At 37.0% G+C, this 27,460-nt stretch overlaps 1 protein-coding gene across 13 annotated transcripts in view; it reads right to left on the bottom strand.

Annotated features, from left to right (window-relative positions):
* rgn (regeneration) overlaps window positions 1-27,460 on the bottom strand; it is a 399,549-nt gene that overhangs the window by 222,491 nt on the left and 149,598 nt on the right. For 4 of the 13 annotated variants that reach the window (XM_067789675.1, XM_067789670.1, XM_067789685.1 and 1 more), the window contains 2 exons: window positions 25,009-25,063; window positions 21,704-21,983 (listed from right to left, as the gene is read on the bottom strand). The exons of 2 other annotated variants lie outside the window; for them this stretch is intronic. The gene's annotated coding sequence lies outside the window, so the exon portion shown is untranslated. Of the gene's footprint in view, window positions 1-20,506; window positions 20,525-21,703; window positions 21,984-24,938; window positions 25,064-27,460 lie in introns of those variants that run through there. 7 more of the 13 variants (XM_067789678.1, XM_067789677.1, XM_067789676.1 and 4 more) reach the window with 5 other exon arrangements.

Here is a 27,460-nt window from a genome sequence, read left to right as displayed (position 1 = left end):
AAACCCCGGATCTTTCGGAAATGGCCAAAACGTTGACTTCCTTAATTACATACAAATAAAACCTTTTCTAAGTATTATTTTTTTAAATAGAAAAATCAAGCTTTTTAAAGTAAAAACACACCGCCGTCGCCGATGAAGTGATCGGCGTAAACCTCTAATGTAGACTGCACAGCAGCGAGGCATGGAAGTCGTAAATATTTAAAACTTGTGTCACGCATTTGAAACAGCTATTTGGGAATGGTAAATTTTTTTTATCAAAATATGTAAAAACCGAAATAACAATAATTTTGCAAATTGTGTCACCAATATTTCTAGTAAATAACTTTTTTAGAAAATTCATATCGTGGACATTTTGACAATAAAAATTTGAAATTGCACATGAAAGGAAACTGGAATAATAAAACAACCAAAACACGCCTTTAAGTAACGTCTTTATTTACATTTTGTGATATCTACATATATACATACTTATCTGTGTATGTATGCATGTTTGAAGCATGTTTCTGGACAATTTTGTTATTTCGGACAAAAAAATAAAAAATATTTTGCGGAAATGTGGTTTCTGCTTCTACAAAACTATATTTTTGATGCATGTTCAAGCTTTGTTCGTCTTTATTTCAGAAATTTGTTTTAATGTCTTTATTTATTCAACCGCTGGACAATAAAACGCAACATATTTTATGATCAACAGAAATGACATTTATAATTACATAAACGTACTTTTATGGCAAATGAGCTAAAACTCAACAAGCGCGTATTATAGATTTTTTTTCAGCGATATTATAGTACATATAAATATATTTGCAAGGTAAATAAGAACAAATGAGCTGTGCCAAATATATATTAGGGTGTTTAAAAAAATCAAACCTCTGAAACGCTGTGAGGATTCAAGATGAGGCCCTGTTGAAACAAAAGCTCTCTAGATAGATGTATACTTATAAGTATATATCGAAAAAATGTTATTTAGCCATGTCCGTCCGCGCGTTAACACAATAATTTGTGTAGAAATCGATATATTTTTACGAAATTTTGTATACTGGCTTATCTGGCAGAATAGAGCTGTATGGAAAATAATAACAACGCCAACTTTTACGGAAGAACCCCAATCAGGTACCAGGTCTTACGTTATAGAATAACTCCCTCCCCTTGGCAAATACTAGAAGTTTTATAGGACCCGACACGAACACAGAACATGCTCAACCGTTTTTCCTGCAGCTTGCGCTTCATACACCTGATCTTACTTACGAGACCTAACTTATAAACATGTGACGCCAGAAGGCAGTGTACAGTTAATATGCCCATAGTGAGCTTCAAGTCCTCTCTTCAGAGATACTATGAGGCACTGTATGAGTATAATGTTCTAGGCTTTGCGTATTATTTTAGACATTTTGCAGCCCCGTGCTTTTATCCACGCCTTTCCTTCTTGATGGATCATATGCAGCTCCTGTCTTCTTTTAATTTCTCCTAAACCGATTGAGACGTATATTGTAGTTTCAGCGAGTATTGCACCCTCCTTTGCCAACTCATTGGCCTTTTAGATAGCTTCTATACCGAAGTTTTTCAATGAAGTAATGAATTGTGAGATTATTGCCTTAACCGGCGCCTGACTATCAATATATATATTGTAACGAATTTACGATCGCGGGTTCGAGCTCAAGGCCTAACAATAATTTTTTATCATTATTATTGTTATGATAAATTTTTTCTTAATTGAAAAAATTTTTAAATTAGAATAGAAGAAAGAAAAAATTTAGACAACTGCCAAAACTCGTTGTATAGATCCATTTCGGGAACTGCTAAATTCCTTCATCGGCAACGTTTAGGCTCCGCTGCTATAACCATTCAGCCACCACAGCGGTTTTTTGTTTGTCTTCATTAATCCTACTTCTATTCTGGTTCGTGCCAATTGATATTCACAACACTGCGACATCTGTTGCAGAATGGCTGTGAAAATTGGACTTGTTTGTTGGCAATGCTGCCATAGTGTCATATTTTATTGACACCTTTTCCCCGTGCTCTGGGATGTATTAACAATTTTTGTTGTTATATCGGCCTACTGATTTTAAGATCGCGGGTTCGAATCGAGCTCAAGGCCTAACAATAATTTTTTTATCATTATTATTGTTATGATAAATTTTTTCTTAATTGAAAAAATTTTTAAATTAGAATAGAAGAAAGAAAAAATTTAGACAACTGCCAAAGCTCGTTGTATAGATCCATTTCGGGAACTGCTAAATTCCTTCATCGGCAACGTTTAGGCTCCGCTGCTATAACCATTCAGCCACCACAGCGGTTTTTTGTTTGTCTTCATTAATCCTACTTCTATTCTGGTTCGTGCCAATTGATATTCACAACACTGCGACATCTGTTGCAGAATGGCTGTGAAAATTGGACTTGTTTGTTGGCAATGCTGCCATAGTGTCATATTTTATTGACACCTTTTCCCCGTGCTCGGGGATGTATTAACAATTTTTGTTGTTATATCGGCCTACTGATTTTAAGATCGCGGGTTCGAATCGAGCTCAAGGCCTAACAATAATTTTTTATCATTATTATTGTTATGATACATTTTTTCTTAATTGAAAAATTTTTTAAATTAGAATAGAAGAAAGAAAAATTTAGACAACTGCCAAAGCTCGTTGTATAGATCCATTTCGGGAACTGCTAAATTCCTTCATCGGCAACGTTTAGGCTCCGCTGCTATAACCATTCAGCCACCACAGCGGTTTTTTGTTTGTCTTCATTAATCCTACTTCTATTCTGGTTCGTGCCAATTGATATTCACAACACTGCGACATCTGTTGCAGAATGGCTGTGAAAATTGGACTTGTTTGTTGGCAATGCTGCCATAGTGTCATATTTTATTGACACCTTTTCCCCGTGCTCTGGGATGTATTAACAATTTTTGTTGTTATATCGGCCTGCTGATTTTAAGATCGCGGGTTCGAATCGAGCTCAAGGCCTAACAATAATTTTTTATCATTATTATTGTTATGATAAATTTTTTCTTAATTGAAAAAATTTTTAAATTAGAATAGAAGAAAGAAAAAATTTAGACAACTGCCAAAGCTCGTTGTATAGATCCATTTCGGGAACTGCTAAATTCCTTCATCGGCAACGTTTAGGCTCCGCTGCTATAACCATTCAGCCACCACAGCGGTTTTTTGTTTGTCTTCATTAATCCTACTTCTATTCTGGTTCGTGCCAATTGATATTCACAACACTGCGACATCTGTTGCAGAATGGCTGTGAAAATCGGCCTACTGATTTTAAGATCGCGGGTTCGAATCGAACTCAAGGCCTAACAATAATTTTTTTATCATTATTATTGTTATGATAAATTTTTTCTTAATTGAAAAAATTTTTAAATTAGAATAGAAGGAAGAAAAAATTTAGACAACTGCCAAAGCTCGTTGTATAGATCCATTTCGGGAACTGCTAAATTCCTTCATCGGCAACGTTTAGGCTCCGCTGCTATGACCATTCAGCCACCACAGCGGTTTTTTGTTTGTCTTCATTAATCCTACTTCTATTCTGGTTCGTGCCAATTGATATTCACAACACTGCGACATCTGTTGCAGAATGGCTGTGAAAATTAGACTTGTTTGTTGGCAATGCTGCCATAGTGTCATATTTTATTGACACCTTTTCCCCGTGCTCTGGGATGTATTAACAATTTTTGTTGTTATATCGGCCTACTGATTTTAAGATCGCGGGTTCGAATCGAGATCAAGGCCTAACAATAATTTTTTATCATTATTATTGTTATGATAAATTTTTTCTTAATTGAAAAAATTTTTAAATTAGAATAGAAGAAAGAAAAAATTTAGACAACTGCCAAAGCTCGTTGTATAGATCCATTTCGGGAACTGCTAAATTCCTTCATCGGCAACGTTTAGGCTCCGCTGCTATAACCATTCAGCCACCACAGCGGTTTTTTATTTGTCTTCATTAATCCTACTTCTATTCTGGTTCGTGCCAATTGATATTCACAACACTGCGACATCTGTTGCAGAATGGCTGTGAAAATTGGACTTGTTTGTTGGCAATGCTGCCATAGTGTCATATTTTATTGACACCTTTTCCCCGTGCTCTGGGATGTATTAACAATTTTTGTTGTTATATCGGCCTACTGATTTTAAGATCGCGGGTTCGAATCGAGCTCAAGGCCTAACAATAATTTTTTATCATTATTATTGTTATGATAAATTTTTTCTTAATTGAAAAAATTTTTAAATTAGAATAGAAGAAAGAAAAAATTTTAGACAACTGCCAAAGCTCTTTGTATAGATCCATTTCGGGAACTGCTAAATTCCTTCATCGGCAACGTTTAGGCTCCGCTGCTATAACCATTCAGCCACCACAGCGGTTTTTTGTTTGTCTTCATTAATCCTACTTCTATTCTGGTTCGTGCCAATTGATATTCACAACACTGCGACATCTGTTGCAGAATGGCTGTGAAAATTGGACTTGTTTGTTGGCAATGCTGCCATAGTGTCATATTTTATAGACACCTTTTCCGCGTGCTCTGGGATGTATTAACAATTTTTGTTGTTATATCGGCCTACTGATTTTAAGATCGCGGGTTCGAATCGAGCTCAAGGCCTAACAATAATTTTTTATCATTATTATTGTTATGATAAATTTTTTCTTAATTGAAAAAATTTTTAAATTAGAATAGAAGAAAGAAAAAATTTAGACAACTGCCAAAGCTCGTTGTATAGATCCATTTCGGGAACTGCTAAATTCCTTCATCGGCAACGTTTAGGCTCCGCTGCTATAACCATTCAGCCACCACAGCGGTTTTTTGTTTGTCTTCATTAATCCTACTTCTATTCTGGTTCGTGCCAATTGATATTCACAACACTGCGACATCTGTTGCAGAATGGCTGTGAAAATTGGACTTGTTTGTTGGCAATGCTGCCATAGTGTCATATTTTATTGACACCTTTTCCCCGTGCTCGGGGATGTATTAACAATTTTTGTTGTTATATCGGCCTACTGATTTTAAGATCGCAACAGCGAGCTTTGGCAGTTGTCTAAATTTTTTCTTTCTTCTATTCTAATTTAAAAAAATTTTTTCAATTAAGAAAAAATTTATCATAACAATAATAATGATATTGAAAATTGTTAATACATCCCAGAGCACGGGGAAAAGGTGTCAATAAAATATGACACTATGGCAGCATTGCCAACAAACAAGTCCAATTTTCACAGCCATTCTGCAACAGATGTCGCAGTGTTGTGAATATCAATTGGCACGAACCAGAATAGAAGTAGGATTAATGAAGACAAACAAAAAACCGCTGTGGTGGCTGAATGGTCATAGCAGCGGAGCCTAAACGTTGCCGATGAAGGAATTTAGCAGTTCCCGAAATGGATCTATACAACGAGCTTTGGCAGTTGTCTAAATTTTTTCTTTCTTCTATTCTAATTTAAAAATTTTTTCAATTAAGAAAAAATGTATCATAACAATAATAATGATAAAAAATTATTGTTAGGCCTTGAGCTCGATTCGAACCCGCGATCTTAAAATCAGTAGGCCGATATAACAACAAAAATTGTTAATACATCCCAGAGCATGGGGAAAAGGTGTCAATAAAATATGACACTATGGCAGCATTGCCAGCAAACAAGTCCAATTTTCACAGCCATTCTGCAACAGATGTCGCAGTGTTGTGAATATCAATTGGCACGAACCAGAATAGAAGTAGGATTAATGAAGACAAACAAAAAACCGCTGTGGTGGCTGAATGGTTATAGCAGCGGAGCCTAAACGTTGCCGAAGAAGGAATTTAGCAGTTCCCGAAATGGATCTATACAACGAGCTTTGGCAGTTGTCTAAATTTTTTCTTTCTTCTATTCTAATTTAAAAATTTTTTCAATTAAGAAAAAATTTATCATAACAATAATAATGATAAAAAATTATTGTTAGGCCTTGAGCTCGATTCGAACCCGCGATCTTAAAATCAGTAGGCCGATATAACAACAAAAATTGTTAATACATCCCAGAGCACGGGGAAAAGGTGTCAATAAAATATGACACTATGGCAGCATTGCCAACAAACAAGTCCAATTTTCACAGCCATTCTGCAACAGATGTCGCAGTGTTGTGAATATCAATTGGCACGAACCAGAATAGAAGTAGGATTAATGAAGACAAACAAAAAACCGCTGTGGTGGCTGAATGGTTATAGCAGCGGAGCCTAAACGTTTCCGATGAAGGAATTTAGCAGTTCCCGAAATGGATCTATACAACGAGCTTTGGCAGTTGTCTAAATTTTTTCTTTCTTCTATTCTAATTTAAAAATTTTTTCAATTAAGAAAAAATTTATCATAACAATAATAATGATAAAAAATTATTGTTAGGCCTTGAGCTCGATTCGAACCCGCGATCTTAAAATCAGTAGGCCGATATAACAACAAAAATTGTTAACGAATTTACTCAAATCCTCTTATTTGCAACCTTCTGCTAAGTTCGAATCACTAAACTTTTGAATAAATAACTTCAATATTTAATAATGCAAAATGGCCTTTATTCAAGTACTTTCAAAATAACATTTCTATTGCTCGACAGATAGCGTCTTAATCGAAACTGATTATGGCGCCTCTACTGTTGCTGCTTTTATACTGTGTGATTTCCTCGTTGCATCATCTAGGCGCTTCCAGAATTTACTTAGTTACTGGTATATAATTATAACTACAGATGCACGTGTGTAGCTCTCATATGCGCGTGTATTTGTGAGCGACACTTCCACAATTACAATTGCATACTTTTGGGAGCATCTCAAAAATGATATCTGCATGTGTTTGTGCGTTGCTTCTCCTCTGCGTATACGTACATATGTGTAGACATAATGACTGATTCGTTTATGTAGATACATAATGATTGATTTATGAATGTGCATACAAGTCACCCTTAGCATCGACTTAGAGATGACAGTACCCCCTAGTGTTGCTAATATTCGTAACACTGCCCTCCACCTAAGCCTGATCGTCCCGATCAGACAAATATTTCGATCTAAACGCCGCTAGCATCTCCAATTGTACCACTCTTCTACTTCGTGATTTCCCAATTGTTTGTATGCGGTAGATGGTATCACTGATCTTCTTCACAACTTTGTACGGGCCTTCTCAACTGCACCGAAATTTGGATGGAACACCTTTCCGCTGGTGAGGGGTGTATAGAAGTACCAAATCTCCCTTCAAGAAACCTTCCGAATTCTTGTTCTCGTCGTACCTGTGTGCATATCGATCTTGATGTCATGGTCAACCAAGAAGTCCAATCACAATATGAATTCATCAACAATCTATGCCACAATGAATTTGTGTAGGACCATGACCTTCCCAATTAAGACTTCACATATCACTTCTTCCTGGAATTTGTTATACTCGCCTATGCCCGTACGCAACTTTGCTCCAGGTAATGGCTTTACTCTCCTATTGACCAAATCAGATCGGATTAAGGAGTGAGATGCGCCCTTATCTAGAGTCAATACACGCTGCTTGCCATCCAGCTTTCCTTTTATGGCAAGACTGCTCGATTTTCTACCAACTTACGACACAGATATCACAGGACATTCAATAGCTGGAGCTAGCTCTCGATCTCTACATCTTACTCGCTCTTGCTCATCTCTTCCATCTTTGTTATTAAGACCACCCATGCTGTTGAAACCACTAGGATCAAAATCGCAATGACGTGCAACGTGACCGGGCTTCCCGCATTTGAAGCATTTGAAAACTCTCTCACTCCGCTTTTGCGATCCTTTCAGCGCCTCCAATATTGCGTCTACCCACTCTAGCCTTTCTACTTCCACACGGCGTGCTTTGAAAACTGGCTTACATAGAAGCGACGCTGTTTCCTGAATCAGAGCTTGTGAAACCGTTTCTGCGAATGTTGGCTTTGGGTTTGCGTATGTAGCTCGCTTTGTTTCGACGTCCCGTATGCCATTTATAAAGCTTTGAATCTTTACCTTTTCAGTGTATTCCACGGGTGCGTCCGCATTCGCTAAATGTGCCAGTCTTTCAACATCCGACGCAAACTCTTGCAATGTTTCCCCAGGCCTCTAAAAGCGGTTCAGTAACTCCATTTGGTATATCTGTTTTCTATGCTCGCTTCCATAACGTCTCTCGACAGCGGCCATCAATGCTTCATAGTTGTTCCGCTCTCCTTCGGCAACTTTATCTTCAGCATTCCAGTTGTACACTGCTGCGGTCTTCTCAAACTGTAGCTTAAAGACCTGAAAAGGAACAGAACCGTCAAAGGATGGTGTCTTTACGTTTGGATTGATTGCTGAAACAGCCGGGAGATTTAGATGTAATTACTCCATACGTCCTTTTAAATCATCGACTTCTGCCTGAAAATGTGCAATTTTTGCATCCTGCGATTCAAGTTTTGATGATACCCTTATATCCTGTGCCTCCAGCTGCGAGGATTTGCGAGTTTCTTGTGCTTTCATCTGCTCAGCCATATATGTCTTCTGTTCTTCTTCTGTTGCTAATATTCGTAACAAGACTGCAGCTTAATCACGTTTACCCAGGATCTTCGGTGTGGATGGCGGAGAACGCTACCATTACAACAAGCTTTGTGAAAATAAACGGAATCGGTTTGGCGACTACGCCCACTTTAAAAAAATCTTTATCGAAATTTTGAAAAATGCTATAATTCATTACCAACAACCGACAAATTTATGAAGCTTGATATGTGGGTTGACTCTGGGCCGACAATAATAAACTTGATAAGATTTGGAAAATGGGCGTGGCGCCACCCACATTTAAAAGAAGAAAATTTAAAAGTTTTTTTTTTAATTCCTAAATCAAAAGCCATTTAACACTTGGCATGGACAATTTTTGCTGCTATATATATACACCTTTGTAAATTAGAAAAATCTGTTAGCGACCACGCCCACTTAAAAGTAAATGTTATTTCAGTCAAATGGCAGCAAAAAATTCGACACTCTTGCGGTATGTAACTAAATTATACTGACATTTCTCCTCAGTAATGATATGAAAGTACAAAAATTGAGAAAGAAATCAAAATATTGGGAAATGGTCATGGCACCGCCCACACTTACAAGAAGAAAATGTTAGTGCAAAGTGCAAAGTACGAAGATTCGAAAAAAACTGTAAATGATCCAAGCCTACTCCTATTATTTAAGCTCCTCACAGTCGAAAAAAGCGAACGAATTTAACGAAATATGTTAGGAACATTGGTTTCGTTACTGAGTGTTTTATAGTATAATTCAGCTTTCATATCATTCAATGTTCGTGGAATTCCTCTTTAAATATATCCTTGTTATATATATGAGAGCACACCTTGGGTATATAATGCTTGGTTTCGCCCGAACTTAGAATTCCTTACTTGTTCAATTTAAACCTTGTTGCATCTATTTTATGGTAAATTGCATAGTAATAATAATTTGGCATGAGAAACCTCTAAGATTAATTAGACCTTGCTTCTGTTCCTGTTTGGGTGGTGCTACTTTTTCACCTTTCCTACAAAATGGCGAGACCTTTAGGTTTTATGCCAACTCAGAAAACCACCGAATGTAATGAGTTTCATGGCAAAAGTGCACTGAGAGTGTTTCCTTAACCACTTCCCAGGCGTGGAAAGCGATCACGCCACCTAAACACTAATCGTAATTCTTTGATATAGTTCAACATTGAATAGTTTAACTTGATAGAATCTGAACATTTTCCATTAACTTTTGAAGAGCAAATTATTGAAAGATTATATAAGGCTTTCTTTCCAGATCGTCTAACCCTTACAACTGACTATTTTGAAATAGTATTAGGTAGATGAGTCCCTTACCAATAAGATGTTTTCACATCAGCACGAATTTCCAACTCGGCCTATTGTTTAAGAAGGTTTGATCTATCCAATTGCTTCTTTAACCTCTTTAGTGGTGTTTATTTATTCGTATTTGGGCTCATTATCTGGTCCTATGAACAAACTTATTGGTAGCAAAACTTATAGGACAAAACTTTATCGCATGATATATATAATAAACAAATTAAATTCATTACATTCTTTTTTTCAAATTTGTCAGAGAGTTTACTGTTGAGAACTAATCAACTAACATGGCGTTGTCCTAGGCGGTGGAAAGTGTTCCCTTTGAATTACCTTTTCTAAAATTCCGAATAAGATACAAATTTCCACTTTAGAACCAGGTGAGTCATTGGCACTATTTTGATAGTTCCTACTAAGTTGAAACAATTGCAATTTATATCTTGTTCTTTTCTTGGTGCATTTAACTTAGTTACGAACCGGACCGAAATTCTACATTTGCGTCTAATACGAAATTGTTTTTCGATACTTCCGATCTAGTACGAAAGTCCATAAGAAAGTGTAGGAAAAAAGGCGTAATCATAGTCGAAGCTCCTTGAAGATGGCAGCAGTTTTTTTTGTGTGTAGATTGCCTTTTTCTCAAATATATTGTGGCAAATATTAGCATTTCTCACTGTGCTGTTAGTAAATAAATACAATAACAGAGCCATGTAATAGTGAGATGCTTGACTTCAGCAATTATTTCATATTGTACCCTATATTACTCAATATCGATGAAAAAATATGAAATTTCTGCCGAAACCATTCTTTGTAGTGCGCTTCAATTTTATTCCAAAGCTGAGTGTAAATGTATTAAGTATGGACATAATAAATTCGTAAACGCGCATACACAAAAGTAGTCAATGCTATATGCGATATGTTTTATCAAATCACACATGTTACATTATTTAGATTCCAATATCTTTAAATATGCAAAGGCAGCATCGTCATAAAGTAATTGATTCTCATACAAATATAGACATATATGCATGTGTGTAATCTAAGTCCAGTGTCCTTAAATCCAACTTTATTACGACGACTCAACGTAGTGCTCGTACAAATTGCACAACTTTTATCATTTTTTTTATATCCAAAATACCAACACCGAAATTTGACTTACCCTCTTTATATTCACTATATATTGCATTTTTTATGGTTCTACTACTTTTCCAAAAAAAAGGGTGCTATTTTAATTTCAGTGTACCCCAAAGCGATGGCAAGTCGTCCATGATAAAACTTTTTAAGCGTAAGCCGTGCATGTAAATTACTTCTTTTTGTATGGCATTAATGTTTGACATGGAATTATTGCGCCACATAGGGGCATTACACGTGCAAGAGGCGTTTGTAACTCTCGTCATTTTAGCCACAATTGCTTTCATACGCCTACATTATTAACCCCAATCAAATATTGCGCTTTTCTGTGTATGTATGTCTGTTTGTTTGTGGCTGAAGAAGCAACTTGTAATAAACACGTTCATATGCCTTGCACTGTATTATTTATAACAACCATAGCGTACAATTACACATACTTTAATGCACACATAAACCCAATAAAAAAAAATTTGCACTTTATTGATCAAAAGCAGTGCTGCTGAATATTTTTTATATGGCAGTGCGGATCACAATACATGCACAAATTTGAATGTGCACTCAAACTTTATTTGTATTTAAAAAAATATATTTAAACTATTTTGATTGTTTGAGGTAGGAAAAAGTTGAATATTTGGTTGCAAGTTACAAAATATTTTCTTAAAATATTACTCCAATAGTTATATTCTCAAAGTAGCGAAAAATTACATTGACCTCTAGCCTCAATTTCTGTGGGAATATTTTCTATATACATATATCGTCGGAATTTGGGTTTCAATCATACTAAAAGTGAATGTAGAGATTTCCGCGAATGTTGCATTGCAAATTGAAATTGAAAACTTTTGAAATGCTTAATTAGAGGGCTCCGCGTGGCTTGTTTTAAATTTGTGTTCAAAATTACATATACATATTAGCAACAGAGATTACTGAAGTTCTCAGGTTTAACAAGTAAGTGATAGGCATGGTTACTTTACGGTTCCCCCCACTCCCAGTGCAAAATGTCTCATAACCAAGAAAATAATATACCGAATTGAAATAAAAAGTCACAGAAACTATCCCGTAAAGAGAATCTCTTGTTCAAAATAAATGCATTTCTACTGCATTCTGAACCACTAGTTCGCCATTTATCTCTTACATATTTTCAACTGGCGAATTTAACATGACGATGTCCTAGGCGGTAGAAATTGTCCCCGCTTCTTTAACTTTTCACTAGTTCCTAACTATATACAAATTTCTTTTTGGTACTTTTTCGATAGTTACATACCGGTGGAATAATGTTGAGAAAGAGGCATACTCATATGTAGCCACAGCTCGTTAGAGCTGGTAACAGTTTTTTTTTATAGATTTTATAACTGAAAATCTAGCTATTAATGAACTAATACTTATTTGGCACTCTAGGTCCAGTTCTGAGCCAGTACTTTTTATAACTAGTTACTGGCTTCCCTCGAGGGTAATTAACTAATATCATATGAAGTTAGAATAGGCTCCTCTTGTTTTGGAACAGTTTTGCTTACATATTTGGTCATATGCCCCATGTACATACTTCAGCTCCGCGGTCAATTATCTATTTTAATTTTATTTATGAATCAATTTTGATTACAAATTTTTTTCAGTGCTATGTTTTTGAATAATTTTTAGTTGTGAAATTGTTAGTGTACATTTTTTTATCATACACAAGTGCCTGAGCTTCGTGCTGGAGTGCAGTTGGCAGTTTCATAAGAAATTCAAGCATTTTCATATGATTTGAAGTTATATGTGAGGGCATATGGGAGTGCTATGAAAATATTTTTTTTATATTCAAAGTGTCTGTGCTATGATTCAGGGCAAAACAAAAACAAAAGTGCTACAAGTGTATAGGGGATGAGCAGGTCTGATCAAAAGTCTTACGTCATTAGGCCTGAAACTTGTAAGAAACTCAATTCTGTATAAGATTCCCAACTCAAAATGTGCCCCACAATTTATTAGTGCAATGAACTACATGCTTTGGTAAAGGGATTAACTTGAGCACTTTTTTGGATCCCTTGTGTTATATAATATTCTCTAGTCCTGGCCTCCAATTATTTGCAAATCTTTGCGTAGCATCGATAAAATTACGAATAAAGCAGACATCAATGTTGGTCAATTTCTTCATATTTATTCATCGACATCGTACTCAGTAAACACTTCATTAACCATAGATAGATGTACCTTAATATATCTTCCGATTAGAGCTTGAAGTCACCACTTGTCAGAAAGAACAATACAGCTGTACAGTGTCGCTTCCTAAGCCTAATCGAGGTCGAGAGCAAGTATACAGCGGAACTCAAGAGTCTCTTCTGACATCCACTTTCATTTCGCAGATGCCTGTTTGGTCAAAAAGATTGGCGTGACAATTGACAGGGATAACCTGCCACAGCTAGCGAAGTAAATAAAGCATAAAAAAGCCATAAGATAAATCGAGTCTTCCAATTTGCGTAGCGATACTCTTTAATTTGTCCTACAACTTTGTGAGACGGAACCTATATGATATTCGCCGTCTCCGAACGCCATCTGCAAAGTGGACGAATTTTCGCTATGAAGCTTTTTATGACATAAATAACCTAAGAGCGTTTGAAAAACCACTGCCGTGGGGCAACTTTTTAAAAAAAAAACTTTTCTAAATTATTCCAAGGACTTGAGCTCAAGACTTTCGGTCTTGCATGCGAGCACACTATCACCACACCACGGGGCCGCTATATGGTTTACCTTATTTTTAGGTTAATTCGTCACTTTCTTTAAATCTTATAATCGCTTATACGATTATAGTGAGAAACCCGTGTGAAATCTGCCACTCAGCGCTAAAAACATGAAAATATGCAACAATTTCATTCGAGGATAGCGAGTCTCTCCTTTTTCAAACTACATTGTTTTATGTACAGTGCGTTTCAAAATTAAATGTTGGCGATATCTTTCCCAATGTTTTTCTGAAACCGTGAGATAAACGTCACCTCACCTCTCATACAAATTTCGTTTTGATGAGGCCACAGCTTAGTTGTTTGATACTACTCCAGCGCCTGGTTTGTTGGAAATCGGAAAGGTAGAATCTTTAACAGTTTTCAGGGATACCGCATTAAACTTGGCTCCAGACAGTTTGGATCGAGATTGGAGCAAACTTATCTGCACAAATGAATCGTTATCCGAAGTTTAGAACTACTACTGGAGATTTTAGAAAAAGTGATGGTTGCTGCAGTACGTAGCTTTTATATACAGGACTGTTATTTGAGAGAGATTTTTCTCAGCCTTAACTCTAAAATGTTGGTAAAACTACGGTCCACATTCTTCATTAGGATGGCAGTATTGAAGTATACTGACCGCATTGGCCCTACAAGATTATAGTCAAGCATATTGTCCCCAATGGTGTGCTGGTCTGGCAGAACGGTCTGGACCCGCAGCGCATTGCTAAAACAATGGTGACCGGACAGCCAACAGCGCTGGATGGAAACAGCGGAAATTTGACAATAGCATCCACCTTCGGCTGATATGTGATGTTGTACATATATTCGGTGGGTATTGCGGGCAAGACGGCTATGGCACGGTCCTCATGATATTGACTACGACCTCGGCACTGCAGTATTCTTATACACTTTTACTTTATTCCAGCCAGGACACCTTTTATGTACCGACCACAATGGAATGAGTTCACGAATGGATGGCAGCCATTAGGAAGGGCTTGCGGTTTGCGGTTTTCTGCCAGGAGCTGGAAGAAAGCCTAATCTCAAGGTGGCCGATCATGGTAGTATTTCTCATTGCGAAGTCGCTGCGATTAGGGATGCTGTGAATAAGATGTTATTCAATGCAATTATGGCAAGAAGTTTTTATATCTACTAGAATGGCCAAGTGACAATCAATGCGCACAGTTCGACTGTGCTGTGATTGAAGAGGGTTCAGAGTGTCTGATCTAACTTGCGATTGCCTCAAATTACTTTACAATTAGGATCATTTGGATTACGGGGCATAGTAAAATCACTGAAAAATTTCCAGCTCATCCATAGTCCGCATGAATACATATGAACTAGATGTGACGAATAAAAAAAATAAAAATAAATATAAGGCGCGATAACCTCCGAAGAGATCTAAGGCCGAGCTTCTCTTCCAATTTGCGTCGTGCTCCTCTTGATTTTCCCTACAAATTGGCCGGACGGGACCTACATGATTTTATGCCGACTCCGAACGGCATCTGCAAGGCAGATGAGTTTTCACTGAGAGCTTTTCATGGCAGAAATACACCCGGAGCGCTTGCCAAACACTGCCGAGGGGCGACCCCGCTTAGAAAAATTTTCTTCTGATTGAAAAACCTTATTTCTAAAATTTTTGATGTTGCTTTGCCCGGGGTTTGAACCCAGGGCATCCGGTGTGGTAGGCGGAGCACGCTACCATCACACCACGGTGGCCGCTAGATGTGACGAGCTGTAGGAAATTAAGAGTTTTGTTGGCCACCTATAATCTTCTCTTGCTTGTAGATATGGGCATTGAAACAGCTGGGCAAACGACGAGCATACACTTTCTTTTGTAGGGTGGCGAAATCCTTCTGGCTGGAAGTGGATGGCAAACGTGAAAATGGACTAAATATACTTAACTGCCCATATGAAGGTCCAAAGTTTGTTTGGATAGTAATAAATCAAAATCAACAAGTAAGGAAGGCTAAGTTCGGGTGTAACCGAACATTACATACTCAGTTGAGAGCTGTGGAGACAAAGTAAGGGAAAATCACCATATTGTAAAAAGAACCTAGGGTAACCCTGGAATGTGTTTGTATGACATGTGTATCAAATGGAAGGTATTAAAGAGTATTTTAAGAGGAAGTGGACCATAGATCTATAGATGTACGCCATTTAGGGATATCGCCATAAAGGTGGACCAGGCCTGACTCTTGAATTTGTTTGTACGATATGGGTATCAAATGAAATGTGTTAATGATAATTTTAAAAGGGAGTGGGCCTAAGTTCTATAGGTGGACGCCTTTTCGAGATATCGCCATAAAGGTGGATCAGGGGTGACTCTAGAATTTGTTTGTACGATATGGGTATCAAATGAAAGGCGTTAATGAGTATTTTAAAAGGGCGTGGGCCTTAGTTCTATAGGTGGACGCCGTTTCGAAATATCGTCATAAAGGTGGACCAGGGGTGACTCTGGAATTTATTTTGTATGATATGGGTATCAAATGAAAGGTGTTAATGAGTAGTTTAAAAGGGCGTGGGCCTAAGTTCTATAGATGGACGCCGTTTCGAAATATCGCCATAAAGGTGGACCAGGGGTGACTCTAGAATTTATCTTGTACGATATGGGTATCAAATGAAAGGTATTAATGAGTATTTTAAAAGGGCGTGGGCCTAAGTTCTATAGATGGACGCCGTTTCGAGATATCGCCATAAAGATGGATCAGGGGTGACTCTAGAATTTGTTTGTACGATATGACTATCAAATGAAAGGTGTTAATGAGTCTTTTAAGAGGGCGTGGGCCTTAGTTCTATATGTGGACGCCTTTTCGAGATATCGCCATAAAGGTGGACCAGGGGTGACTCTAAAATTTGTTTGTACTATATGGGTACCAAATGAAAGGTGTTAATGAGTATTTTGAAAGGGAGTGGGCCTTAGTTCTATAGGTGGACGCCTTTTCGGAATATCGTTATAAAAGTGGACCAGGGGGACTTTAGAATGCGTTTGTACAATATGGGTATCAAACGAAAGGTGTTAATAAGTGTTTTAAAACGGAGTGGGCCTTAGTTCTATAGGTGGACGCCTTTTCGGAATATCATTATAAAAGTGGACCAGGGTTGACTCTAGAATGCGTTTGTACAATATGGGTATCAAACGAAAAGTTTTAATAAGTGTTTTAAAAGGGAGTGGGCCTTAGTTCTATAGGTGGACGCCTTTTCGGAATATCGTTATAAAAGTGGACCAGGGTTGACTTTAGAATGCGTTTGTACAATATGGGTATCAAACGAAAGGTGTTAATAAGTGTTTTAAAACGGAGTTGGTCTTAGTTCTATAGGTGGACGCCTTTTCGGAATATCGTTATAAAAGTGGACCAGGGTTGACTCTAGAATGCGTTTGTACAATATGGGTATCAAACGAAAGGTGTTAATAAGTGTTTTAAAAGGGAGTGGGCCTTAGTTCTATAGGTGGACGCCTTTTCGGAATATCGTTATAAAAGTGGACCAGGGGTGACTCTAGAATGAGTTTGTATAATATGGGTATCAAATGAAAGGTGTTAATGAGTATTTTAAAAGGGCGTGCGCCTTAGTTCTATAGGTGGACGCCTTTTCGAAATATCGCCATAAAGGTGGACCAGGGGTGACTCTAGAATTTGTTTGTACGTTATGGGTATCAAATGAAAGGTGTTAATGAGTATTTTAAAAAGGAGTGGGCCTTAGTTCTATATGTGGACGAGATATCGCCATAAACGTGGACCAGGGGTGACTCTAGAATTTGTTTGTACTATATGGGTATCAAATGAAAGGTGTTAATGAGTATTTTAAAAGGGCGTGGGCCTTAGTTCTATAGGTCGATGCCTTTTCGAGATATCGCCATAAACGTGGACCAGGGGTGACTCTAGAATTTGTTTGTACGATATGGGTATCAAATGAAAGGTGTTAATGAGTATTTTAAAAGGGCGTGGGCCTTAATTCTTAAGGTGGACGACTTTTCGAAATATCGCCATAAAGGTGGACCAGGGGCGACTCTAGAATTTGTTTGTACGATATGGGTATCAAATGAAAGGTGTTAATGAGTATTTTAAAAAGGAGTGGGCCTTAGTTCTATATGTGGACGCCTTTTCGAGATATCGCCATAAACGTGGGCCAGGGTTGACTCTAGAATGTGTTTGTACGATATGGGTATCAAATTAAAGGTATTAATGAGGGTTTTAAAAGGGAGTGGCCCTTAGTTGTATATGTGAAGGTGTTTTCGAGATATCGACCAAAATGTGGACCAGGGTGATCCAGAACTTCATCTGTCGGGTACCGCTAATTTATTTATATATGTAATACCACGAACAGTATTCCTTCCAAGATTCCAAGGGCTTTTGATTTCGCTCTGCAAAACTTTTTCATTTTCTTCTACTTAATATGGTAGGTGTCACACCCATTTTACCAAGTTTTTTTCTAAAGTTATATTTTGCGTCAATAGACTAATACAATTACCATGTTTCATCCCTTTTTTCGTATTTGGTATATAATTAGTTATATAAGTTATCGTGTTAACGGCCGAGCGGAAGGACAGACGGTCGACTGTGTATAAAAACTGGGCGTGGCTTCAACCGATTTCGCCCTTTTTCACAGAAAACAGTTACCGACCTAGAATCTAAGCCTCTACCAAATTTCACAAGGATTGGTAAATTTTTGTTCGACTTATGGCATTAAAAGTATCCTAGACAAATTAAATGAAAAAGGGCGGAGCCACGCCCATTTTGAAATTTTCTTTTATTTTTGTATTTTGTTGCACCATATCATTACTGGAGTTGAATATTGACTTAATTTACTTATATACTGTAAAGATATTAACTTTTCTTTTAAAATTTGAATTAAAAAAAAATTTTTTTTTAAAAGTGGGCGTGGTCGTTCTCCGATTTTGCTAATTTTTATTAAGCAGGCATATAGTAATAAGTGTAACGTTCCTGCCAAATTTCATCATGATATCTTCAACGACTGCCAAATTACAGCTTGCAAAACTTCTAAATTACCTTCTTTTAAAAGTGGGCGGTGCCACGTCCATTGTCCAAAATTTTACTAGTTTTCTATTCTGCGCCATAAGTTCAACTCACCTACCAAGTTTCATCGCTTTATCCGTATTTGGTAAGGAATTATCGCACTTTTTCGATTTTTCAAAATTTTCGATATCGAAAAAGTGGGCGTGGTTTTTGTCTGATATCGTTCATTTTAAATAGCGATCTGAGATGAGTGCCCAGGAACCTACACACCAAATTTCATCAAGATACCTCAAAATTTACTCAAGTTATCGTGTTAACGGACAGACGGACGGACGGACGGACATGGCACAATCGAATTTTTTTTCGATACTGATGATTTTGATATATGGAAATCTATATCTATCTCGATTCCTTTATACCTGTACAACCAACCGTTATCCAATCAAAGTTAATATACTCTGTGAGCTCTGCTCAACTGAGTAAAAAAACTGGGAAATTACAAATGTCGTCAAGAATTAGCCAAAACTGTGCCAGAATTTCTCAAGTTATTATCGGCACACATGAAATCTTCAAAAAAATATTTTTTAAAATGCGAAAAATTTATTTGTACACGCATTCCAAATACTTATATGTATACACAAACGATACCTTGACATAACATCTTTTCTAAATATTATAAGCAACACTTGATGTTGAAACGCACTGTATATTTGTATTTATGTTCATATATTGAGCAATGGCGGTAATAAATGTTCCATTGGGTTATATCCACACTGCGAGGCAAACCTCAACAAAGTTCATGTACAAATATATTATTAGTGCTCAAACATTAACGAGTATGCAAATATGTTTGTATGTGTGTGTGTGTAGTATCCCTTAAGGGGTTTGCTTAAATTTTAATGCACGTATATACACACACATATTCACATTTTTTCAGTGTGGATCTCTCTCTGCATGTTTGATTGCCAGGCGTAGGCGCATAAAGTACGAATTTCAAAAGTAATATCGCTTTTTTGCAAATGAGTTAAAATTAAAATTTCATAATGTTGCTCATACGCCGGGGCGCTAAAATTACGAGTTATTAAAATACAATATAGGCGAAATAGTGTGGCTATTTTGGTGATTTTGGAGCTAGATTTGAATTCTTGGCCCCAAATTTCAAGTTTATTTTATTTTATTTTATCCCTTTTCACAATTTTTTTAAATTTCTTTTCACTTCTTCGTCTTGTTTTGTTGATTTTTCAGCAGGGTGGATAATTGATGTGCATTGGAGCGATTTGCCGTCATCCCTTGTCAAATTTGGTTTCGAGACAAACCGGTTTCGGTGTTGTGCCATCATCAGTGTCATGAGGCAGGTAAAGCAACAAACCCACAAAGAAGTTCAAACGAATAGAGTTACTGACTTTTACCTGCCTCAGTCAGCCACACAAATGGATCAGTAAAAACCACACTGGGTTCTGAATGAGCACACAGCACATACACATAAATATATGCAAGCATCAATTTTGACAATAACTGCTCATGTACCAACGAACTATAAATACAAGACAAACGAAAACAATAGATCAGACCGAAAATCGACACTGATGATGGCACAATGCCGAAACCGGTTTGTCTCGAAACCAAATTTGGCAAGGGATGACGGAGAATCGTTCCAATATACATCATCTGACATAAGAGATTAAACTCAAATATTTTTGATACATCTGAGCTTATAAAATAACTTTCCGTTCCGCAAATGGGCCATAGAGTCTTTCTATTGATTTTTATGTAGCTTTCTGGAAAGCTAAAGGCTTGGTATTTTAAACGTATTCCAGAGGACATTAGGAGTGAAGTACCGATCGCAAAAAGATTCACTAGAGAGTGCACCAATCAAAGTATTAAAAATAACTTAAAGAAGGGCGATCAAATCTTAAGTGACTTACCATTGAGTAACAAACTTAAAACATCACACATGGCACCGAGACAATTTGATAAAAGACTAAAAATGGTCTGCTCATGACTTCGAATCGACTTTCAAGTAACTTTCCGGTATGCTAGACATTTGGAATTTGAAACATATTACACATCAAAAAGGAAGTAGAATAAATACATATAACAAACTGTTCCCTTCAGGGCGCACAAATCGATGTATTAAGAAAACTCATACGGAATGGAGAGAAATCTTCCAATCAATCATCACAAAAATTGCCATTGAGCTGCAAACTTAAAACTTCATACCTAAATCAAAGCATCGACACAATGAAACAAAAGCGAAAAACATAAAGAAGATACAAATATTTTTAATACCTCCTTTATATAAATAGATCAAAACGCAGCCTAAAATGTGTCCTTGAAAACAGACACATTGTTGACGAATTTTGCTTTTCAAATTTTAATAACAGCTGTGGGAGCAGCTTATCAGAAACCCGCACAATTTAGACATGTGTAATATGTACTGCGGCCGCCGTGGTGTGACGGTAGCGTGCTCCGCCTACCACACCGAAGATCTCGGGTTCACACCCCGGGCAAAGAAACATCAAAATTTTAGAAACAAGTTTTTTCAGTTAGAAGAAAATTCTTCCAAGCGGGGTCGCCCCTCAGCAGTGTTTGGCAAGCACTCCGGGTGTATTTCTGCCATGAAAAGCTCTCAGTCAAAAATCATTTGCCTTGCAGATGCCGTTCGGAGTTGGCATAAAACAAGTAGGTCCCGTCCCGCCAATTTGTAGGAAAAATAAAAAAGGAGCACGAGGCCTTTAATTTTTTTTTAATATGTTCTTCGAAGTATCCAATCTAGATAAACTTCGAGTAATTTTTCACCAGGCTCAGAAGAGAGCTGTTCCACACGGCTCCAAAAAGCGTGAGTACAAACTTTGTAACTTAACAATCAAAAGAGCTTTTTTGCTTTTATTTTTGTTACATTGTCCTACAGCTTTTGTTTTCGATGGAGTCTAGGCGCCAGCTGATTTTCGACCCATTTTTCGAGACCGACGACTCTTGGGTTCTGAGCACCAGCTGATTTTTAACCCGTTTTTCAAGGCAGACGGCTCTTGCTATTTGATTTAAAAAGACCACCCTTATAACTATACATATACTTAAACACAATACAAGGTAAAAGGCATATTATGCATCAGTCAACTCACCTGCTCTATGTATGTATGTATGTCAATGTGCCGCTGCCTCCTTTACGTGTTACACTTTTCAATTAAATCGCCAATTCACTTTCCGACGTTGCTATCGCAAACCTGTCGTTTACTTAGTCAATAACTTTTGTATATTTCGCTTTCTCAGTTGTAGTATTTGTTTTAGTTTTATGTTCGCAGTTCTCCGTGTTTTGTGTCGTATGGTATATTTATGCAAAATGTTTCCAACGAAAGTGTCACGACGCTTGGTCTATCGCCTTTTCAATCCCTTAAATCGGCCCTCACAAATAGGTTAAGCAATCAAACCGTCAATTTATTTGAAGTTGAATGAGGGCTATGATGTGTTTTTATACTCAGTTGAGCAGAGCTCACAGAGTATATTAAGTTTGATTGGATAACGGTTGGTTGTACATATATAAAGGAATCGAGATAGATATAGACTTCCATATATCAAAATAATCAGGATCGAAAAAAAATTTGATTGAGCCATGTCCGTCCGTCCGTCCGTCCGTCCGTCCGTTAACACGATAACTTGAGTAAATTTTGAGGTATCTTGATGAAATTTGGTATGTAGGTTCCTGAGCACTCATCTCAGATCGCTATTTAAAATGAACGATATCGGACTATAACCACGCCCACTTTTTCGATATCGAAAATTTCGAAAAACCGAAAAAGTGCGATAATTCATTACAAAAGACCGATAAAGCGACGAAACTTGGTAGATGAGTTGAACTTATGACGCAAAATAGAAAATTAGTAAAATTTTGGACAATGGGCGTGGCACCGCCCACTTTTAAAAGAAGGTAATTTAAAACTTTTGCAAGCTGTAATTTGGCAGTCGTTGAAGATATCATGATGAAATTTGGCAGGAACGTTACTCTTATTACTATATGTACGCTTAATAAAAATTAGCAAAAATTTTAACAAAAAATTTAATATCTATCTTTACAGTATATAAGTAAATTATGTCAAGATTCAACTCCAGTAATGATATGGTAGAACAAAATACAAAAATAAAAGAAAATTTAAAAATGGGCGTGGCTCCGCCCTTTTTAATTTAATTTGTCTAGGATACTTTTAACGCCATAAGTCGAACAAAAATTAACCAATCCTTTTGAAATTTGGTAGGGCATAGATTTAATGGCGCTGACTGTTTTCTGTGAAAATGGGTTAAATCGGTTGATGTCACGCCCAGTTTTTATACACAGTCGTCCGTCTGTCCTTCCGCATGGCCGTTAACACGATAACTTGAGTAAATTTTGAGGTATCTTGATGAAATTTGGTATGTAGGTTCCTGAGCACTCATCTCAGATCGCTATTAAAAATGAACGATATCGGACTATAACCACGCCCACTTTTTCGATATCGAAAATTTCGAAAAACCGAAAAAGTGCGATAATTCATTACAAAATACCGATAAAGCGACGAAACTTGGTAGATGAGTTGAACTTATGACGCAAAATAGAAAATTAGTAAAATTTTGGACAATGGGCGTGGCACCGCCCACTTTTAAAAGAAGGTAATTTAAAACTTTTGCAAGCTGTAATTTGGCAGTCGTTGAAGATATCATGATGAAATTTGGCAGGAACGTTACTCTTATTACTATATATACGCTTAATAAAAATTAGCAAAATCGGAGAATGACCACGCCCACTTTAAAAAAAAATTTTTTTAAAGTAAAATTTTAACAAAAAATTTAATATCTTTACAGTATATAAGTAAATTATGTCAAGATTCAACTCCAGTAATGATATGGTGCAACAAAATACAAAAATAAAAGAAAATTTAAAAATGGGCGTGGCTCCGCCCTTTTTAATTTAATTTGTCTAGGATACTTTTAACGCCATAAGTCGAACAAAAATTAACCAATCCTTTTGAAATTTGGTAGGGGCATAGATTTAATGGCGTTGACTGTTTTCTGTGAAAATGGGCGAAATCGGTTGATGTCACGCCCAGTTTTTATACACAGTCATCCGTCTGTCCTTCCGCATGGCCGTTAACACGATAACTTGAGCAAAAATCGATATATCTTTACTAAACTCAGTCCACGTACTTATCTGAACTCATTTTATCTTGGTATGAAAAATGAACGAAATCCGACTATGACCACGCCCACTTTTTCGATATCGAAAATTACGAAAAATGAAAAAAAAATGCCATAATTCTATACCAAATATGAAAAAAGGGATGAAATATGGTAAGGTAATTGGATTGTTTTATTGACGCGAAATATAACTTCAGAAAAAACTTTATAAAATGGTTGTGACACCTACCATATTAAGTAGAAGAAAATGAAAAAGTTCTGCAGGGCGAAATAAAAAACCCTTAAAATCTTGGCAGGTATTACATATATAAATAAATTAGCGGTATCCAACAGATGATGTTCTGGGTCACCTTGGTCCAGATTTTGGTAGATATCTGGAAAACGCCTTCACATATACAACTACCACCACTCCCTTTTAAAACTCTCATTAATACCTTTAATTTGATACCTATATCGTACAAACTGATTCTAGAGTCACCCCTGGTCCACCTTTATGGCGATATTTCGAAAAGGCGAACACCTATAGAACGAAGGTCCACTCCCTTTTAAAAATACTCATTAACACCTTTCATTTGATACCCATATCGTACAAACAAAGTCTAGAGTCACCCCTGGTCCAGAAAGGCCCACTCCCTCTTAAAATACTCATTAACTCCTTTCGTTTGATACCCATATTGCACAAACGAATTCTAGAGTCACCCCTGGCCCACCTTTATGGCGATATCTCGAAACGGCGTCCACCTATGGAACTAAGGATTACTCCCTTTTAAAATACTCATTAACACCTTTCATTTGATACCCATATCGTACAAACGCATTCTAGAGTCACCCCTGGTCCATCTTTACGGCGACATCTCGAAAAGGCGTCCATCTATAGAACTTAGGTTAACGCCCTTTTAAAATAATCATTAATACCTTTCATTTGATACCCATATTGTACAAACGCATTCTAGAGTCAACCCTGATCCACCTTTATGGCTATATCCCTAAATGGCGTCCACCTATAGAACTATGGCCCACTCCCTCATAAAATACTCTTTAATGCCTTTCATTTGATACACATGTCATACAAACACATTCCAGGGTTTCCCTCGGTTCATTTTCCTACATGGTTATTTTCCCTTATGTTGTCACCATAGCTCTCAACTGAGTATGTAATGTTCGGTTACACCCGAACTTAACCTTCCTTACTTGTTGTGTATGTGTATGTGTGTAGAGGTTTAGATTCGCATATCTGCAGTTTGATATGACTTTGCCTTACTTTGTTTCGTATTTGTTGCTTGCTTGCTTGTTTCGTTTGAAATTGAATTATTTATCTGGAAAGATGAGAATCATAGATTATTTTATGCAAATGTAATTTTAACTATTTAATCGAAATTGATATTTAATAGGATAAATTGGCTACATTTTGAAGTGGGTACATAGCGGGTAAATAAATATGTTGATGTTGTGTATTCCTAGGAGAAGTAATCGCTTTAAAAATTTACATAATGTGAGGTATTCTTTAGACGTTCCATTTTCTATTCAACAGTAAAACGTTTTCCGGAATAGCTCATATTCGAATTTTTAGTAGAAAAATTTATCTCGCATGCATAATACAATGTGTGAAATTTTAGAGAATTAATGGATATTTAATCTAATTTAATAAAGCCGGTCGCCGGGGTGTGGGGTAGCGTGGTGCAGTCGTCACAAGTAGGCAAGGGAGAATGGTTTATGCTACAACCCCTCCAATCAGTATAATTCCCCCACATCAGTCTGCAGCTAGACCTAATTGCAGGGATCAGTGTAACGATATGACAGAGAGCCCATCTTAACTGACTAAAAAGAGTGACCCGTACGATAACAGTACCTTCTCTATTGAGCTAGCTAGCGGTATAAGATAGTACTGGTTCATTTACAATACCCATTCCGTCGTGCTCGCAAGATAACTGTCACCCATGGCACGATAGCACCCTTTCAGTCAGCTAGTCAGGGGTAACTACGTTGCTCTAAAAAATAAAAATTTTCCTTCTACTAACCTACGAGGACTGTTGCCCGCTGGTCTTTTTCTGCCATGCTAGTTTAGCATGTTATTGATTTAGGTGCAAGTGGAGTTACCAGTGGGTGCATGTCTGAACGGCACATGACCCTCGGAAGTCTTTTTGCACTTACAGCAAGAACGACAACAGCAACAACAACATTGTGAATACACATTCAGTATAAACCCGTCTATTATTTATTTTTTTCGTGAGTATCTTCCGATTGATATTCGAGTCAAAAAATATATTCAGGGGTAGCCGTGATCGATATTTTGGCCTGTATCTCAGAAGCTTACTGAGACAGGTCCTCCAGATACCATCAGAGATCGATATTGCATAGATTAAAATCTATTTGCATATTTACATACAAAATATTCACAGCTCGATAAAAAGCGGAAAAGATGAAATTCACCCTTTTAAGGAATATATTTTTCCTTGATTCAAGATCTGTGGGGTATCTCATCTGATATGGCAGCAACAGTATTTAAATTGACACAAAAACTCAGAGCAGTTATTACAGTATATGCATTTTTAAATCTTACTTCGCTTCTGACCTACGTACTTAGATCAAAAGCGAAAATCGAATAAAAAAAGTATAGCATGTATTATTTTAACCTTAAGCGAAGCATATAAAATCAAACCGTGCGCGTATCTGTTGTTAAAAAGAGGAACCATGACAAAACGCGAACAAGCACAAAATCGATTTGATAGGAAATGTTAGCTTATGGCATAGTCAGCTCTCGCTGTCGTAAGCTAAAACTTTTTAAACGCTTAAATGTTAGCTGCCAGAAGATAAAACTGTAAGTAAGAACAACATAATAAAAGCTGAGATCTATATAAGTCTTTGTTGGTATTGCAGCTGTTGGTTTGTGCTGTTCTATATAAATATTTTTGGACAGCAATCGATTTAATGTATTAAGATTATGAAATATCTATCAAACAACTAACTGCCTGAGAGTTCAAATAGTTGAATGATTGTTGGCGCAAGTGCAGAATGCGGAAACTCTAACGATAGACAAATGCGAATTGGTTGCCTTCATAATAGATCGTTACAAAAGCCCGCTGAATGGCAAGAGTAGTAAAGCATCATGCAGGGATAGCTGAATAGTAGCTATTAAATAAAATGGATATTGTTTGTGATATGGCATGCAACATGCAACACGCGCCTCCCACTTATCAGGGCGGCATCTCTGCAAGATGCGGCTGATACGCGGGAACAAATCCAAGCTGTAAAACAATAAAATTTGTGGGTAGAACTTGGTTGGCTACTGAACAGTGGCCACTAAACTGAAAGCGAACAATAGCCATAGCAGAAAATGAAGCGGAAGTATACTCGCATGGCCAGCGAAAGCTAGACGTTCTTGGTACAGCATTGAGGCTTCTGTTCATATGAAAGTGCAGTGTGCGGATATGACTATAAACTGAATACTGCAAATACATGTGCAGCCTTCAGTTGCGTTGTGCACCAGTAAGCTTGTTGAATTTGTTGGAGCATTTATTTATTGCAACTTTTGTAACAAAGAAATAAACGTAAGGTAAAGCAATTATGAAACAAAGTTAGAAATTACTTAAAACTCGCTCTGCCGACAAGGTAATGAGTTAGCAACATAGAAATGGAAACAGAGTGGATGAAGACTTTTACTTACCGTTAACTCAAAATGCTACAGTGGAAAAGAAAAACACGCACTCGATAGT

This window comes from Eurosta solidaginis, chromosome 5 (genome assembly GCF_040869045.1).
Source record: "Eurosta solidaginis isolate ZX-2024a chromosome 5, ASM4086904v1, whole genome shotgun sequence".
Lineage (NCBI taxonomy): Eukaryota > Metazoa > Arthropoda > Insecta > Diptera > Tephritidae > Eurosta > Eurosta solidaginis.
This window is presented reverse-complemented; position numbering and strand designations above follow the sequence as displayed.